This window comes from Talpa europaea, assembly GCF_964194135.1.
Source record: "Talpa europaea genome assembly, chromosome: 7".
Taxonomy (NCBI): domain Eukaryota; kingdom Metazoa; phylum Chordata; class Mammalia; order Eulipotyphla; family Talpidae; genus Talpa; species Talpa europaea.
Window position 1 is genome coordinate 84,721,322 of NC_140074.1, and position 18,435 is coordinate 84,739,756.

The window sequence follows — 18,435 nt, forward strand, 5'->3', positions numbered from 1 at the left end:
AAACCTTCTAAATTAACTTCTTTTATCTCAGGAAAATGCTCTGCTGCTACAAGCTAACCATGAGAAGAATGAAAATAAAAGCCATTTACTATTGATAAAACACCACTATGATGTAACACTTATGCAATAGTAGTTTGCCTACTAATTGAAGTGTTTTTACATTTTATATTATTTATACTTCACGATAGCATGCTAAAAAATTTTTTTTTGAGGAAGAAGAAACTACGTCTCAAAAAATGAATATACTTGTTCAAGGTCATGCAACCAAAACAAACACAGGTCTCCTAACTCCACATAATGAAGAACAAAAAACTAAACTTTTTTTTGTTCTAGAGGCATTTAAAAATGACTTTGGCAGAGATTAAATTATTTATTACTATATTTTAAAGTTCTTCACCTTAAGTGATCTAATTTAATAGCAATTACATTTTGGGACTCACATTTTCATAATTTTATAGGTAAAGTAACAGATTCAGTGTAAACTAATCTCGAGTATATTCTGTTTCAATTAATAGCAAATCAACGGAAAGACTGTAATTCAACTGATGGCTTTCAAAAGGAAAGCCCTTCAAGGAAACGAATTGTGTTGGGTTAAGAAATAGCAATTCCAACATGAAAAGAAGTTCATCATCTCTTACTAGGAAAGTGCAAATTAAAACAATGAGCAATCACCTTACACCTGTGAGAACTGTTATTATCCAAAAGAAGATACAAGTGTTGGAGAGGATTCGGAGAGAAAGGAACTCCTGTACACTGTTGGTGGGAATGTAAATTGTATAACCATTATGTAATGCAGTATGGAGAGTCCTTAAAAAATTAAAAATAGAAATTTCATACAATCCAATTATCCCACTTCTGGGAATTTACCTGAAAAACACAGAAACACTAATTTAAGGTGATCTACAAACCTCCATGTTTATTGCAGCATTATCTACAATAGTTAACAGCTGTAAACAACCTATGTGCCCATCAACAGATGACTGGATTAAGAAGATGTGATATAGGGCCTCCCCGGTGGCGCAGCAGTTAAGCACTGGGTTGTGAAGCTGCCCTCAGCCTCTGCAGCGCCGGTTCGATCCCGGGCCTGCCGGGCGAGGGTCCCACATGGTACGCAGAACTCTCTTGCCGCCTGCTGCTCCCCTCAGCAGTGCACTTCGGCAGTCTTCCTATTATGATCTCCGTTCTGGCTCTGGTGAATTCTCCCACCCTCCCGTGCTTCTGACTGTACCCCAGTGCTTGTATAAATAAATCTTAAAAAAAAAGTGGTATAGATACACAATGAATACTACTCAGCTATTAAAAATAAGTAGATGGGCCTCCCCTGGTAGCGCAGTGGTTGAGCGCTGGGCTGCGAGGCTGCCCGCAGCCTCTGCAGCGCCCGGTTCCATCCCCGGCCACCGACGAGGGTCCCACCAAAAAAAAAAAAAAAAAAAATCTAGCAAGTCTTTAAAAAAAAAAATAAGTAGATGAAATCCTGCCATCAGCAACACCATGGATGAACCTGGACGGAGCTATGCTTAGTGAAATTAGAGAAATGCTAACACCATATGATTTCAATCACATGTGGTGTATATAAAAACCAAACAAATGAACTAAATAAAAGAAAAAAGAACTGTTAGACTATAAGACCAATTAGCAGCTACACAAAGAGAAAGAGAAAAGGGTACATCAGGTAAAACTGTTGTGAGGTAAATGAAGATGCCCCAGTTGTAACACTGCTGGCCTCTGTGGCTATCACCCGCAGCCTTGAATGCAGAAGGTTCTTGGGAGTGTGGGCTCAGGGCACACATGCCTGAGGGTGGACACCTAGAGCACAGTGTGGGCATGCGTAAATGTGCACATCTGCACCTGGAGGTTTGCGCTGTAACGGCTACAGCTATGAGAGGATCAGCGACTACAAAGAGGCAGGACCATGACATGATGCCAGAGAGAGGTGAGAGAGAGAGAGAGAGAGAGAGAGAGAGAGAGAGAGTTGGTCTGGGTTTGGAAGCCTGCGAGGCTCTCTGCTGCCCCAATCCCCCACCAGCCTACCTGCCCTGCTCCTGGTTACTTCACTACAAAGGTACTTCAATTGCATGGCAAAGTACAGGACGTTTTGTGTGAAGTATATACATATGTTGATTTTTAATGATACACACCTGAAACTTAAAAAATAATATTATAATACAATGTTACTTCAAAAAATTTAATAGCAATTCCATTTTGGGAAAAGAGATGTTACTGCTCCCACACAATTTTAACAAACGCTCTTATTTTTATTTAAATTATTTATATGTATTTTATATCATTCTTCATTTTTGGACAATGTTTGCTTTCTTTTTTTGCTTAAAAAACTATATATATTTTACATCATTGTGCATTTTTTTTTAAACAGTGTTTGCTTTCTTTTCTCAGGTGTAGTCTCCATAGAATTCCCACCTCCAATTCACCTGTTCACCATTACCATAGTCCCTTGTGCTCGTCCAGCTCTCGTTTTGCTCTCTCTCCCTCCCCTGCAGAATGTCTCTAATTTATAGTTGTCTTTAACAAACATTTTTAAAGATAAATTATTTATTTATTTATTTATTAAAATTTACCTAAATTAAAATATATCCAAGTTGAATTTTAAAAATTGAGCAAATCAGCAGGCATAATAAATGACTGTCAAAAACAAAGTCTTTAGTGAAAATTTATTGGTTGCTAGAAAGCACTTATGTAGTCCTTTTATTATTTAAAAAGTCATTTTGTGCTGTAAAATGGAGAGCCTGGTAACAGATTTAGCTAATACTGAATGAGTTACAACTGAAGAAAAGTTATTTTCTTCTACTGCTTATAACCACCAGTGATTTATTCTAGTATTCTGGAACAGAGTTGGATGATTAAACAGTCATTAAATTGTAACAAAACACAGCTCTCCTACTATTCATTCTGAGATTATTTATAGTTGGAAATAATCTAAAGTGGTATCAAAATACACATTTAAAACCTAATTCTTTTAGGAAGAAATTACATCACTTAAAAAAAAAAAGGCACAAATACCTCTCTTTGTGGGCTATGTTGTCTCTGTGAAGACGCAATCCCTGCTTAGCAGCAACTTAATTCTTCACAGCCATCCCATCTCCAAAAGGCCATACAGATATTGGGCTAACTTAGATACTACTGCTTGAATGGATTTCAATCAAATGATGAACTAGCCAAGTAGTGTTCAATCAAATCTAAGGTGCAATCACTGAAGGAGTTCAAATTTTGCTTTGCAACAAGTAAAATACGGGAAGCCACGATTCCTCCAAAGGACACCACCACAACCCCTTTTACTCTTATAGGAAAGAGCGCTTTGTGGCCTATTAAACTAAAGCATTAATTACAAAGTAATTACTACTTATACTTTTACATGGGCATAAGTACTAAGAATCTAGAGATTACTTTTATCAGTTAAGTTAAATGCTTATCAAATGTGGTGCTTGTTTTAAAAACTTAATGTCCATCAAACCTCATCTCATAATTGCTTAATTTAATTAAATACTATGTAAACCAATTACATGAGCACAACAAAAAAGTTATTTCTATAAAAGTGAATTTAAACACTTTTTAAAAGCCTAAATTAAAGGATAGTTATTTTAAAAGTCATTGTTGATTAGATGTACCTACAGGATTGTGAAAAACTGAAGGAAAGGTTTAAATTTCTAGGATTCTATATACAACTCTTTACAATTGTCTAAATTCGTAATATAGGCACCTTTAACTGTGACAGACACTTAATCTTTGTATTTCAAATTCTTATGAAAAATTATAAAATATTCTTGTTTCTATTATGTACTTGAAAATTTTGGCTTAATATCTTTTTCCAAAGCCTAAAAATGGACCAAAAGTATGGCTCTTTATTCACTCCTGCTACAGAATGTTACTGCATATCATCCATGTGCCAGAATTCAAGGATATAGTCATGAACAAGATAGAAATTGTCCCTGCTCCCACTCAGTTTTAAGTAAGAATAATGTGGCATGAGTATTGGAAGTGCTGTTAAAGGGGAACAGAAAGTTTAGGTAGAGCAGAGGGGAGAAGTTTTCCACTAAAGAGTAAGGATTGTTGTAGGCAAAGGTGGTTCATAGCCAATTATGTGTTTTAAAACAGTTTCTAAATGTCTTGCTTGGTATTTCAGCAGAACAGCTATTTTAGGGTTGGGTTAGGTAATCAATAACAGTTTCTTTCTTTCACCAATGGCTCCCTGGCTTGGGGAAAGTCCCAGTGAATAATTAACACCAAAGTACTCTAGTAGTCACGTTTATTAATATATTCTTTCTGCCTCAGGATGATGGAGAAGTAGTGAGTTAGAGAAGTGAGGAGATGAGTCCTTGCTTAATATTCATTGAATGAATAAAACAAGATGATCAGTACCTTTAACACAGGGGGACCCAAATGGCATTCAATGGCTTTGTCTTTAGGTACTCACCCAGGTAGAAACAGATTTGACCTACTGACCCAGAAAGGGGAAGCTTCCATTCTAATTCAAAGCTAGATTTGAACTAAACAAGAACTTTACTGGGCCTCCCTGGTGGCGCAAGGGGTTAAGCACCGCACTATGAAGCAACCTGAAAACTCAGCATGAGTTTGGTCCCCAGGTGGCCAGGGACCAACTGGGGTACAGGCCAGAGCTGTGGGGGTTGAAAGGATTCACCAGAGACAGAGTGGGGAACAGAACAGGCAGATAGACCAAAGTACGCTGCTGAGGGGAGCAGGGGGTGAGACAGGAGAGGTCTGCTGCGCAATGTGGGTAGCTCCCTGGCCGGGGATCAAACTCATGGTGCAGTGGCTGAGGATAGCTTCATAGGTTGCATCTTAACCCCTTCCACCACCAGGGAGGCCTTGGAAGCCTCATTTTTAGAAAAAAATAGGTCTGCAAAGTAGAACTCTTGAGTTGCTGCTTTATTTATATTTTTTTAAGATTTTATTTATTTTTATGTAGAACTGGGGTGCAGGTCAGAGGTGCATGGGGGTGAAAGCATTCACCAGAGACAGAGTGGGGAGCAGAACAGGTAGATCTACTGAAATACATTGCTGAGGGGAGCAGCGGACGACACAGGAGACGTCTGATGTACCATGTGGATAGCTAGCTCCCTGGCAGGGGATCAAACTCAGGCGGTAACAGTGATAGCGCTGAGACTTAACCCCTAGGCCACCAGGGAGGGTCCCTGAATTGCTGCTTTAAACATATTTTTTGAGGGGCCTCCCTGATGGCACAGGGGTTAAAGTCTCAGCTCTCTCAAGCGTAAGTGCAATCCCTGGCCAGGGAGCTAACCCACATGGCACAGCAGACCCCTCCTGTCTCACCTGCTGCTCCCCTCAGCAGTGTATTTCAGTAGATCTGCCTGTTCTGTTCCCCACTCTGTCTCAGGTGGATCCTCTCACCCCCCGCATCTCTGGCCTGTACCTCAGCTCTTGTATGCATAAATAAATAAATCTTTAAAAAAAAAAAAAAAGAACTTTACTGGTATCTGAAGAATGACAACTTCTCTTCTTGTTTTTCCTCAGTAAATGATCTTAATACTACGGTGTCAGTCATATCACCGAGTTACAGAAATAAGGCTGTGATTTTGTGAAATTAGAATGGTAAAGAATTTAGACAAATAATAATGAAAAGTACCATCATTTCACATCTTGACTTAATATACGGTGCTTAATATTCGTTAAAGTCCTCCTATAACCTATTTTATTTGCTTTCCAACAATCCTATAGGATAGTTGGGAAGATGTTATACTCATTTTATAAATAAGGAAATGTAAGACAGAATTAAAATCTGGTCTTCTTGCTCTTTGCTCTTTGTCCTCATTGTTTTCATTCCCTTTATTATACTTCTGCATATCCAGACTGTACCTTGATGACCCCTTTGCATGTATAAAAAGAAAATCAACATTGTAAAGTTAAGAGTTTCAACTGACTAGACAGGAAGGCCAAAACAGAACTAAATTTTTATCCCCAGAAATATTATTACAATGAAGATAGAAAAAAACCCTATACCCTATGCCCTGCCATCACACAGGCATGATAGAAAATGTATATATGCCTATGAATTTATGTACATTTAAGTACATTTCCTGTTTAATCACAATTTGAAGACTAGGTGTTGTTCTGGGATAAATTCTTAGTTTTACCTAGTAAATCTTTTGTTCTCTAATACCTGATGAAAATATGGCTAACATTTTGAACTAACTTTTCTGAAGGTCAATAGTCTACAAATAATACTAATAGCCAACATATTTAGTTTTAAGAAATGTTCTTTAAAAAAAATTCTCCATCAGATGGTTTACTCATTATCTTTTGAGATAATATGAATATTGAAGTGATATGTAATTTGATGGTGATGGAAAATTGAGTTCATTTGAGTTATAATAGGAAGCCTTTCTGCAGTGTCCATTTAAAATATATTTAAAACACAGAGCCTCCCTGATGGCTCAAGGGGTTAAGACACAACCTGTGATGCTGACCCCAGCCACTGCAGCACGAGTTTGATCCCCGGCCAGGGAGGTACCCACATGGCACCACCGACCTCTCCTGACTCGCCTGCTGCTTCGCTCAGCAGTGTATTTCAGTCAGTCTGCCTTTCTGTTCCTCACTCTGTCTCTGGTGAATCCTTTCACACCCCCATACCTCTGGCCTGCACCCCAGTTCTTGTATGCATAAATAAATCTTAAAAAAAAGAATACATGAGGTCTACAACTGAAACTGTACTTATATGAAATTCAAAATTATAACAATTAAAAAATAAAATATATTTAAAACAAACACATGACTTACACACACATGTATGTGTGTATTATTTTCCTTATCCTGAAATATATACTTGTATGTATATCCTGTGTATGTGCATGTATATGTAAATATGCTCAGGGCAAGACAAATCATGCATATCAGGAGTTCCCACAGTTTATACTATTTATAAAAGAAGAAAAAGAAAAGAATACTTGACCTTATATTGAACTCAGCAGTTCTGAATTAAGTGTTCAGAATAAACCTTTCCTAATACTCTTATTCTTTCATCCAAAACAAATAACTTCAGGTGAACTAGAAGGAAAGTCTACTATTAATTCTTTAAGTTCCCTTAATATTTCCTAGTGGACACTGAGATTTTAATATGGGGGTTGGAGTAGGAGGGTAGAGAAGTACGGGAGACGGATGGGCATATTTGGTTCTCCACCTTCCCAGAGTTTACTGTTTTTTGCTATTACTTTTGTTTATTATTATTTTGTTGTTGTAGAGTATTGCTGTGCCAAGCAAGGGTCAGCTGGGGGGGTGTAGACTTAAGACAATCATTTTTGAGCATTTCCCGGTCAAGCAAAACCACTTTCTAATTTTCCCCTAATATGTAGTTGGTATTGAATGTCATAGGCTTTTATGTCTGACTCCCAAAAAAAGGAAATAACAAAGAAACAAAGAAAAAATGAAGGGGGAGAAAAAAGGGCCACTGACTATAAATCCTTGAAACTAACTTTAGCCAGAGGGCTTGGAGTATAAAACAGTGGGGGTTGGTGGAACAATAGGAACTGCTTGCCTCTTTGTCTGCAGATCTGTATCAGACAGAGTATAGATCCACGATATCTGGAGGACATGGTCCTTTACATACCCTGTCTTCCACAAACTGAATGCAAGCTGTTCTAGGAACACATGTGGAGCTGCTTACTATGCTAATGTTTGAGAATGGGTAGCTGCTAAGAACTAAGCTAAAATTGTCCACAGTTTACCATCCAAGTCTTCTGGATGGCACAAGACTTCAACAGATTCCAGAGTTCCAAAATAGTCATAACAGATAAATCCTGTCTGTATAAATTGTTGTTTGGTTGAGAAGATAGATTCCTGGTGCTTCCTACTTCACCATCTTCCCAGAATCCATTGTCAGAAGTGAAAGGTATTTGAGGCCTCCCTGGTGGCACAAGGGGTTAAGCACCGCACTGTGAAGCAGTGTGCAGCCTCTGCAGCATGAGTTCGATTCCTGGCTGGCCAGGGAGAAACCACATAGAGAAGCAGATTTCTCCTGTCTCGCCTGCTGCTCCCCTCAACAGTATATTTCAGTCAGTCTGCCTGTTCTATTCCCCACTCTGTCTCTGGTGAATCCTCTCACCTCCCATACCTCTGCCCTGTACCCCAGATCTTATAAATAAATAAATCTTTAAAAAAAAAAGAAAGGTATTTGATACTTTATTAGTCTTTGGGTTTTTATGAGATAATAACTTTTCTAAAATGTAATTTGACAAAAGAATTGAGGGGAAATTGTTTTTGTTTTATATCATTAATAATAACATCTGGGGAAAATTATTTACCTAGCTTTAAAAGATAGTCCTAATTTAATTGTGGCTGCAATAGCCAGATTTGAAATTTAAATCAGATTTCAGAAGAATACCTTTTATAGATACCAGAAGCAAAGCTTGTCATATAAAACAGAGTTTACAACAGAGTTTACAAATACATTCTTCAGAAACAAAGAGTACTTAAATGAAATGAAAATTCTTACTGATGTCAAGTGGCTAGGAAAAGAGCCTTTAAATATGTACGCTTACCAATTTGAAGGAGCTGTTCTCCAGACCTGGAAAAACTCAAGAGAAAAAAAGGACGGCTCACTACTCCCCCTGGTGACCACATCCAAAAGTAATAAACAGAGATGGTTCTCTAGATAGGAAGAGTAAGTCACATGGTGGGAGATGGAGATTCAGACTTCTGAAGAGTAGATAACTAAGATGTATTTCTCCATTGTGATAGAGCCAATTTCTAATTAATGGAAAGCTCTATTTTTGTAAAAAAATTTTTAATACATACCCCCAAATTCATATATGTAACGATATGTGTATGTGTGCATGTAAATGACATATACCCTATTATGAGCTCAATAAATAATTGAATCGCCAAGAAATATTAATGTTATTCTATTTCTTGAAACAAAAGTGAGGTTATGGGGGCATCTTACTATTAAATGTTTTAAGACAAAAAACATTCCTTGTTCTGTGTCTGTAACTTCTGCATTGGATTTTTTCAAATTTTAAAACAGATAAAAAAGGAAGAAATATATTATCATAAATATTTACAATGACATTTCCCCTTCTCTAAGTATAATATTCTCTTGGTTAATGTATTGTTTGATTTGAACATATACTGAAGTAGAAGTATATTTATTGTCTTTTTACAACCATGAGATGGGAAAAGTAACATTTACTACACTTATTTAAATCCAAATAAAAATTATTTCATCAAATAGTTGAAGTTAAATTTAATAGGTTGAAGTCATATCTCAAGAATAAGAAATAAACTGAGCAAGTAAAAAGCCAAAAACAAGGTACCAGAAACAAAAATCTGGAGGAAAGATTTGGCCACAAGTTGGATGAATTAGTAACACAGTGTCATTGTGAAACCATATTTTACACAAAGACATCCCTTGATTTCATGCTTTCCTTCAGCTATGCTACTTGACTATTGCTTTGTTTCACATGACCAAAGGTAAACTCTCCCTATGTTCTCAAACAAGTTTTCCATCAACTAAATCACTTCTACTAAAGACACCATTCTTCTATCCTCATTCATTCATTCATTCATTCAATAAGCATTTACTGTCAACTACATGCAAATCTCTATGAATACTGAAATAAAAGACACAGTCCCCACCGTCATGCTGCCGGTCAGATGGGAGGTCATTGCCCACCGCTAGTCATTCCTGCTCTGTTCATACTGCATAATACTGCCAGACTCTGCTTGTAAGATAAAGACAATTATTGATGTATTGCCCCGAAACACATTACCACCTACTTCTTCTGAAGATATCTTTCCACTCTCCCGATCCTCTTATAGTTGCTCTTATTCTGTTCTCCTTTCTGAATCCCATTCATTCAAGACTCAGTTGTCCAAGAGATTTCCTGAGATTCCTCTAACCCATTTTACTGTCTTTCTCTGCCCTATGCTGCAAACTTTGTTTCCCTTTCATTGTTAGGTTTGAAGTACCCTGTAGAAATTAATATACTTTGAAAGGTGAAGAATTTGTTTCAGTAGATGGTAATTTTTATGTCCATGGAAGACTAAAGAAGAATAAGAGACTTAAAAACAGGAGTGGTCTTGGAGTGTATATAAAAAATAATCTCATATTCAGAGTAATTAATAGAATAAAAATTGGCGACAAATAATGTATTGCTTGAGTCGAGGGGGGAAAACTGTCCTGAATGGCTCCAGCATTCATTTGTCTTTTAAAAAACAAACAACAATTTCCCCCAGATCTTTGAATCTATATTATTGGGCATTCCGTCTCACCATCTTCAACTTACTGCTTCCATCATCCTGGTTGCTATGTTTGTTATGTTCCATAAGGTGAGAATGCTTTTGGAATTATGGCAGTGGTGGATATCTGAGATAATCTTATCAGAATCTCTTGGGTTGACAATTCCTGGATTCCTATTTCGAACAGCAGAAGTGTCCTAGATTATTTTTCAGAAAGATGCAATCCTTTTATGACAAGACATATAATAATGAAGTATTCAAAATGCAGAGGTTAACATTAGAACACTTAAATCAGATGATTGGCATGGAATACATTCTTTACATGTTCAAGAATCCATTCTTTTTATCGTTCAGAAACAGCAGCAGCAGTCCCTTAATCAAGTCATCCCATTGGCTGATTGCTGTATCAGGCACCAGACTTGGTATGAGTTATAAACTTGAGAGCTAACTGCATGGCATTCAGTCAGTTTTTGATGAAACCATGTCATACTGTCAATATTATCCTTCCAAATTGCACTGGCAGAACTTCAAAGATCATGAAGAGCAAGTTAAAGTCAAACCGAAAACTAAAAGGAAAGAACTAAGCTTCATTTTTCCAAAGACAATGTGTGTATGCTTTACTCCTAGACCTTAGATAAAATTTCTACCCAAATTTGTGCAGCAAAAGTCTGGAGAGGGGGTGGGGTGGGAAAAAAAAAAAGTCTGGAGAAAAATCTGTCCCAGTAGATCAAACAAGGAAAGAGGCCAAACCTATACCAGAAACTGTAAAATCTGAGGGCAGGTAGACTGCAAGAATGTCCAACAGATAGTGGGCATTAAAACCCCTTGAAAACAAGAATGAGACTTCACTAGTACTGGACTAGAAAGAAGCTTTCAAGACATCTCTTGTCCTTTATTATACCTCATTACTGTGACATGCTCTTGAACTTTAAAATTCTTTGTCACAATCCCCTCATTTGTATAGAATGTATTTGTTCTTTAAGGAAGGATGAAAGGATCCTCATGTTCTCCATATGAATATTTTTTATGTATACTTTGTTACCTTTCCCCTACTGGAGGTTGGATTGAGCAACCTCCTCAATCACATATGTACTTCTTTATACATTTAAATACAAAATAAAGGTATCTGTATAAACTAGACAAAAGAAACTATATTACTGTATTGATACTATAAATTGCTGACCCCAAAGATATTTTTCTAAAGGGCATTCCTTTTCTCTTTATACAATTCTTACCTTAAAGTTGGTATACACAAGAATTCTACTATAAGTAAAATATTTACTTACTAAATTTTGTTCTTACTTTTAGAAACTGTAATTTCCTTTAACCTTACTTCCATCATAAGACTCTAGAAGAACAGCTTAAGACTACTCAATGGTTGTTCCTACCCATTCAGTGGCTTGAACAGTGGGAGATGAAGACCAGTCTTCAGTGGCAGGATGAGCACTCCAGTCTTCAGTAGGGAACTGCAGGATAGGCACAGAGGGTACCTGCCTGGCTTCAGACTAGTCTGTAACCTGAGGCTGAGTAGCAGTAAACTCAGTCCATTTCAGTCCATTTACCCTGAAATTCCTCCTTGGAATCTTCAGTATCAGCCCGCTCTTCCTTTTCAATCTCTTCAGGGTTTCTGTAGAAGCAGAAATCAGGCATCACCTCCCATGGGTGTTAATGGGAAATGGTACCACACAAGTGTAGAAACTTCCTGGACCAGCATCTACCACATGAGACCCACTGAGTAAGCTCTCCTGTTGTTGCAGGGGGTGCAATGTCCACATAGCACAGAGAAGAGTCTGTGTTACACAGAGCAATGGTAGGCAGGTTAACATAAGACACTTCTGTGAGAGGCTGTAGCCAGCCCTGGGATCGGTAATTATGAAAAGTCTTGGGTCCCAGAAAGCTGCCTGAATCTGGTAAGTGAAGATTCCAGGAGGGAAGCAGCCAGCAATAGGAATGACTCCAGTGGCAGCAGCAAACTTCAGCACAACTCACTGGTCAGTATTCATGGATGGTATGACACTGACATCAGCAGGGTTTTCAGTGACAACAATGGCATGAGCTGTGAGCAGAAGCTTCTTCCTAGTTCTCTTCAAATTTATGATAGAGATGCCATTACTTTTCCTTTTGTAGATAAACGGTTCTATATGGAAGTCAGTCATGGTTGGTGCCATCTAAGTGGGTTGTTGCTGCAAGAAATTTGAGGACATCCTCATCTAGCCTTTGCAGGTCATCAAGAGCTCTGGACATTATGAAAATTTCCCTTTACAATATGAAGGGAACCCAGAATAATGCTGTTTGTACTCCTCTCTGGGCAGCATGAAAAAAAAGTACTTTGTAAATTTAGATTTAAAGTATTGTGTTTCCTTGCCATAGCCATTCACTTTTAAAAAGATGCCTTGGAATTTCAAAGATCTTGGTGGTATACTTCTCGTGCTCATTTTTACTTAGTATCCTACAATTTTATTTACCATCTCATTTCTTGTTCCATAGTAGATAATCACTTATAGATCAAAATGATTTAAGACTGGCACATTATGTGGTTTAGTTTTATAGTTACCTTCCTGGCTATTTCCCAGTCAGCCAAATGGGTTATCATACAAGAAGAAAAGCTATCAGTTCACAAATATGCAAAAGGCACTAGATTTCATCCATTTATCTTTACATCAAAAAGTCAGTAATTTATAACCTGATTTTCAGTTCTGTAATCATGTTATCTTTTTACTTCTATTCCATGAGAAAGAAAGTGCTAACAGAATTTTAAAAATAAAAAGGGACTAGAATGGCATAAATATACTGATTTTTATTTATTTATTTTTTAATTAATAAATTTTATTTTTATATTCCCCATACAATTGCAATCCCCCCATTCTGACCCCAATCCCTCCCCTCCCGCCCCCCACCCCCCAAAAAGTGTCTCTGGTTCATAGTTTTTGTTGATTTTGATTTTCACTTTCTTATAGTTATTCATTTTCCTGGTCCCTTATTTAAGTTTTCTAGATCCCTGCTATGAGTGAGACCATCCGGTATTTTTCTTTTTCTTTTTGGCTTATTTCACTGAGCATGATCCCTTCCAGCGTCATCCATGTTGCTGCAAATTGCATGTGTTTATCTTTTTTGAATGCTGAGTAATATTCCATGGTATATATGTACCACATCTTCTTGATCCAGTCATCTATTTTTGGGCATTTGGGCTGTTTCCAAAGCTTAGCTATTGTAAACAGTGCTGCTATAAACATAGGGGTGCAGGTGTTCTTTGGAATTGATGTTTCTGTGTTCTTTGGGTAAATACCTAGGAGTGGAATTGCTGGATCCTGTGGAAGCTCTATGTTTAGTAGGTCCAGAAATCTCCACACAGCTCTCCATAGTGGTTGGACCAGTTTGCACTCCCACCAACAGTGCAGGAGAGTTCCTTTTTCTCCACAACCTCGCCAACATTTGTTGTTGCTAGTTTTTTTAATATGTGCCATTCTCACTGGTGTAAGATGGTATCTCATGGTAGTTTTGATTTGCATTTCCCTGATTGCAAGTGATGTTGAACATTTTTTCATATGCCTGTTGGCCATTCGCATTTCCTCTTCAGAGAAGTTTCTTTTTAGTTCCTCTGTCCATTTTTTGACTGGATTATTTTCTTTGTTGTTGTTGAGTCTCATCAGCTCTTTGCAGATTTTTGTGATCAGTCCTTTATCATTAGTGTTGTGTGCAAAAATGTTCTCCCAGTTGGTGGGGTTTCTCTTTGTTTTTGTTATTGTCTCTTTTGCTGTGCAGAAGCTCTTTAATTTGATGTAGTCCCAACTGTTGATCTTTGCCTTCACTATCACTGCTTTGGGTGATGTGTCTGTAAAGATGTCTTTGATATGCAAATCACGTAGTGTTTTGCCTATATTTCCTTCTATGTATTTTATGGTTTCAGGTCTTATGTCTAGTTCTTTAATCCATTTTGAGTTGATTTTTGTATATGGTGTGAGGTAGTGGTCAAGCTTCATTCTTTTGCATGTAGCGACCCAGTTTTCCCAGCACCATTTATTGAACAAACTTTCTTTGCTCCAATGCATAGTCTTTGCTCCTTTGTCAAAGATTAGTTGACCATAAATCTGTGGGTTTATTTCTGGATTTTCTATTCGATTCCAATATACTGATTTTTAATTGTAATTTGTAATCCTAACTTCCCATCTCCACCTCCAACTCCTGATGACTACTATTCTACTCTGTGAATTTGATTACTGTAGCAACCTCATATAAGTGGAGCATTATAGTATTTGTCTTTTTGTGATTGGCTTGTTTCACTCTGCATGATGTGTCTATAGGGTTCATCCATGTTGTAGACTTTGTTGGAGAAGCTGAGTAATATTCCACTCTAAAACACATTTTGTTTATCCATTTATCTGTCAAAGAATACTTGGATTACTTTCACCTTTTGGTTGTTGTGAAAAACGTTGGTATGAATGTGGGTATACAATTTCCTTGAGACCCTCCTTTTAATTCTTTTGGGTATATATCCAGAAGTGGAATTGCAGGATCATGGGAATTCTAGTCTTAATATTTTGGAGAATTTACCATATTTTTTTTCCATAGGAGCTGTACCACTTTACAGTCCCACCAATAGTGCTCAAGGGATCCAATTTCTTCACTTTCTTGTTATTTTCTATTTTGTGGATAATGGCCATTCTAATGGGTATGAAATGGTATCTCATTGTAATTCTGATTTGCATTTCCTTAGTGACTTGTGTGATGTTGAGCATCTTTTTATGTGCATGCTAGAAAAGGCTGAGATTGTTATGAAGGGAGTTTGAAGGAAATACTGGTGAGGGCTCAGAAAGAAAAGGAGAGTTGGAGAGTAAATCTTCTATCTTCTTAGCGAATACATAATCATGAATAGAATGTTGATAGATATATGGTGATAGAGGCCATTCTGATGACATCTCAGATGGAAATGAGGGACATGTTACTGGACAACAGAGAAAAGGCAATCTTTGTTTTGAAATAGCAAAAAACTTGGCTAAATTGTGTTCATATTCTGTCTTGTGGAAAGTAGGACTTATGAACAATGAAATTTGATGTTTAGCTCAGCAAAGTGCTGAAGAGGCAGCCTTGTTCCTCCTGAGTGCGTATAGCAAAATACAAGAAAATAAATGAATTGAAGAAGGGATTTTTAAACAAAAAGAAAAGAGAACTTAATGATTTAGAAAATTCTCAGCCTGTCCACATTGTAAAAAATGAGAAAGCAAGTTTCGAAAAGAACACCAAGTATGTTCTAATGATCTGATGGATTGATTTGACTCCCACCTCATGCTGTGAGTGGTAAGGTGGCCTCCACCTCAGTTTCAAAGGGTGGGACCACACCTCAGCAGTGATACATAGGGCAGCGGGCCTCTGCAGGCTGTCACACATGTAGCACTCCAATGAAGTCAAAGACACAAGGCTGTCCTGCTGAGCTATGAAGATGACACTACCACTTCAATAGGTCCTAAAGATAGAGCCACTCCTTCATTGTACCCAGAGAGCAGAGAATTATACCAAAAATTATACCCCTACTTTCCCCAAAATGGTTATTCTTAAGTCTTAAGATCCAATGTAAATTGCCCTACTAGTTTTGGATTTACTTGGGGCCTGTCATCGCTTCTTTTGTCTTATTTTTTCTTTTGAAGTGGGAATGTTTATTCTGTGCCTATCTTATCATTGTATTTTGGAAATGTATAACTTACTTCATTTTATAGGCTCACAATTCTGGAGGAATTTTGCCTAAAATCTCACCCATATTTGGTTTAATGGATATTTAGATGACACTTTAATTTTTTTCCTTACCAACCAGTTAACTGTATTTATTTATTAAATAGTTGTGACTTTTATTTTTTATATTAATTTTTTTATTTTTTACATCATTGTTCATTTTTAAACAATATTTGCTTCCTCCCACCCGCCCTGGTGTAGTCCCCATGGAGTTTCCTTCACCAGTTCACCAGTGCACCATCACCACAGTCCCCTGTGCTCCTCCCTCCCTCCTTTTTTTTTTTTAAGATTTATTTATTTATTTATTTTATTATTATTTTTATTTATACAAGCACTGGGTACAGTCAGAAGCGCGGGAGGGTGAGAGAATTCACCAGAGCCAGAGCGGGGAGCAGAGCAGGCAGAAGGACCGAAGTACACTGCCGAGGGGAGCAGCAGGCGGCAGGAGAGGTCTGCGCGCCATGTGGGACCCTCCTCTGATGGCCGGGGAGCAGCTGGGGATCGAACCAGCGCTGCAGAGGCTGTGGGCAGCTTCGCAACCCAGCGCTCAACTGCTGTGCCACCGGGGAGGCCCTCCCTCCCTCCTTCTGATCCCTCTCCCTCCTCTTCCCCTGCAGGATGTCTCTGATTTATAATTGTCTGTTTTTGCTTTGTTGTGTTTTGTACTGTTATTATTTTTTTACACTGATGTCTTATTTGGTTTCCCTATATTCCTGCTATAAGTGAAACCATTCGATATTTTTGTTTTTCCTTCTGGCTTATTTCACTGAGCATAAATCCTTTCAGTTCCATTGACATTGCTGTGAATGCATGAGTTTATCTTTTTTGATTGCTGGATAATATTCCATTGTGTATATATGCCACATCTTCTTGATCCAGTAGACGACAGTTTTAAACTTCAGACTTTAGAATTGATGATAGAATATGTTAAGACTTTTGGGGTTGTTGGGATGAGAGGAATGTATTTTACATGCAAAAGGGACATAAATTTTTGGGAACAGGGGTGGAATGCTACGGACTGAATATTCATAATGTTGAAGGCCTAGAACTTCAATGTGATGATATTTGGGGTTTAGGGGAGGTAACTAAGGTTAGATGGTATCATGAGGGGTGGCCCCATGATAGGATTAATGAATGTCCTTATAAGAAGAGAAAGAGACCAGAGCACCCTCTCTTTCATAGCCACATGAGGACACAGTAAGAAGGCAGTTGTTGGTAAGCCAAGAACAGAGTTTTTCCCTGGAACACTACATTGATCTTGTACTTCCCAGGCTTCAGAACTATGAGAATGCCTGTTGGTTAAGCCACCAGTCTATGGTATTTTGTTACAAGAGCCCAAGTTAGGACAGGTTGTTAGTTTTTTTGTTGACTTGCAAGACTTCTTTATATAATCTGGACATCGGCACGTTATCAGCTAAGATCTGCAAATATTTTCTATTGTTCTATGGGTTGCCTTTTCATTGTATTGTGTCCTTTGAGGCACAGAAGTTTTAAATCTTGATGTAGTCTAATTTATCAATGTTGTTGCCTATGAACGTTGGTTTTCAAAGTATCAGAGTTTGGGCTAGTTAAATTTAAAGATTACTTTTAGTTTATAACTTTCCCAATAAATGGCATTTGATTAAAAATTACTAATGCAACATCCTTTTTTATTACCTGGAACTGACATTTATTTTAATGATATGCTGTTCATGATTCAATTCTGTATTATAAACCACAACTGGATCCACAAACTGACAAGATGAGTCCTGGCATGCTCAATGAAAAGACACTAATGCAATGCTGGTTTATTCTATGGCAAATCTTAGAGAAGGCCAGAAGAATCAGTAGCAGCCAAACACAAAAAAATCAACCACGTAGCTATATGGGACATTCAATTGGCACCTAATATAAGTTTCTTTGCTTGGAGTCAGACTAAAGCAATTAGATTTAGAAACAGCCTGGGAAACATTTTGAATGTAAGAAAACAGGTTAGTAAGTTGATCTTAAATGGGTACTATTAGATTTTTCTTCATTTCTTATTCTATAAACCACCTGCAAAATCCTCTGCTTGTCATATTATTGACTGATTGATGACAACTTTAAAAAACAGGAGCCCTTATGTTTTTTAAGGCTTAACAATATAGTGCTATGAACAAGAGAACAGACTTCATAGCTTCATCATTATGTAATATTTTGGAACAACAAGTATCCCAGCAGATGCCAAGTCAATACATAAAGCTTGAAATTAATCCAGAGTTTCTTAAATTTGGCATATTGGAAAATTTAAGAATCCTTTGGAATTCTTTTAACAATCTAATAGGAATAAGTTATGATGCCTCTAGTGAGCATTTAGCTAATAATGTTTTCTGGGTTTTTATATTTTAGCCCTATGCAAAAAGAATGACACTGCACTGTCAGATCTCCAATATGAGACAGTGCAAAATTAATGCTTTAAGCCAAATTTTTTTGTAACCAAGACTGGTAAAATACTGTGAATAACCT

General features: G+C 37.4%; 1 protein-coding gene and 2 pseudogenes across 3 annotated transcripts in view; 1 reads left to right on the top strand and 2 right to left on the bottom strand.

Annotated features, from left to right (window-relative positions):
- Positions 1–18,435, bottom strand: part of SSH2 (slingshot protein phosphatase 2) — a gene marked incomplete at both ends in the record, with an annotated part of 244,659 nt that overhangs the window by 133,679 nt on the left and 92,545 nt on the right. The gene's annotated exons all lie outside the window — the stretch shown is intronic.
- On the top strand, positions 10,338–11,012 carry LOC311172696 (mediator of RNA polymerase II transcription subunit 6-like; annotated as a pseudogene). Its single transcript has one exon. The product of its transcript is annotated as a mediator of RNA polymerase II transcription subunit 6-like (transcript).
- LOC311172697 (small ribosomal subunit protein uS2B-like) lies at positions 11,595–12,471 on the bottom strand (annotated as a pseudogene). Its single transcript has one exon. The product of its transcript is annotated as a small ribosomal subunit protein uS2B-like (transcript).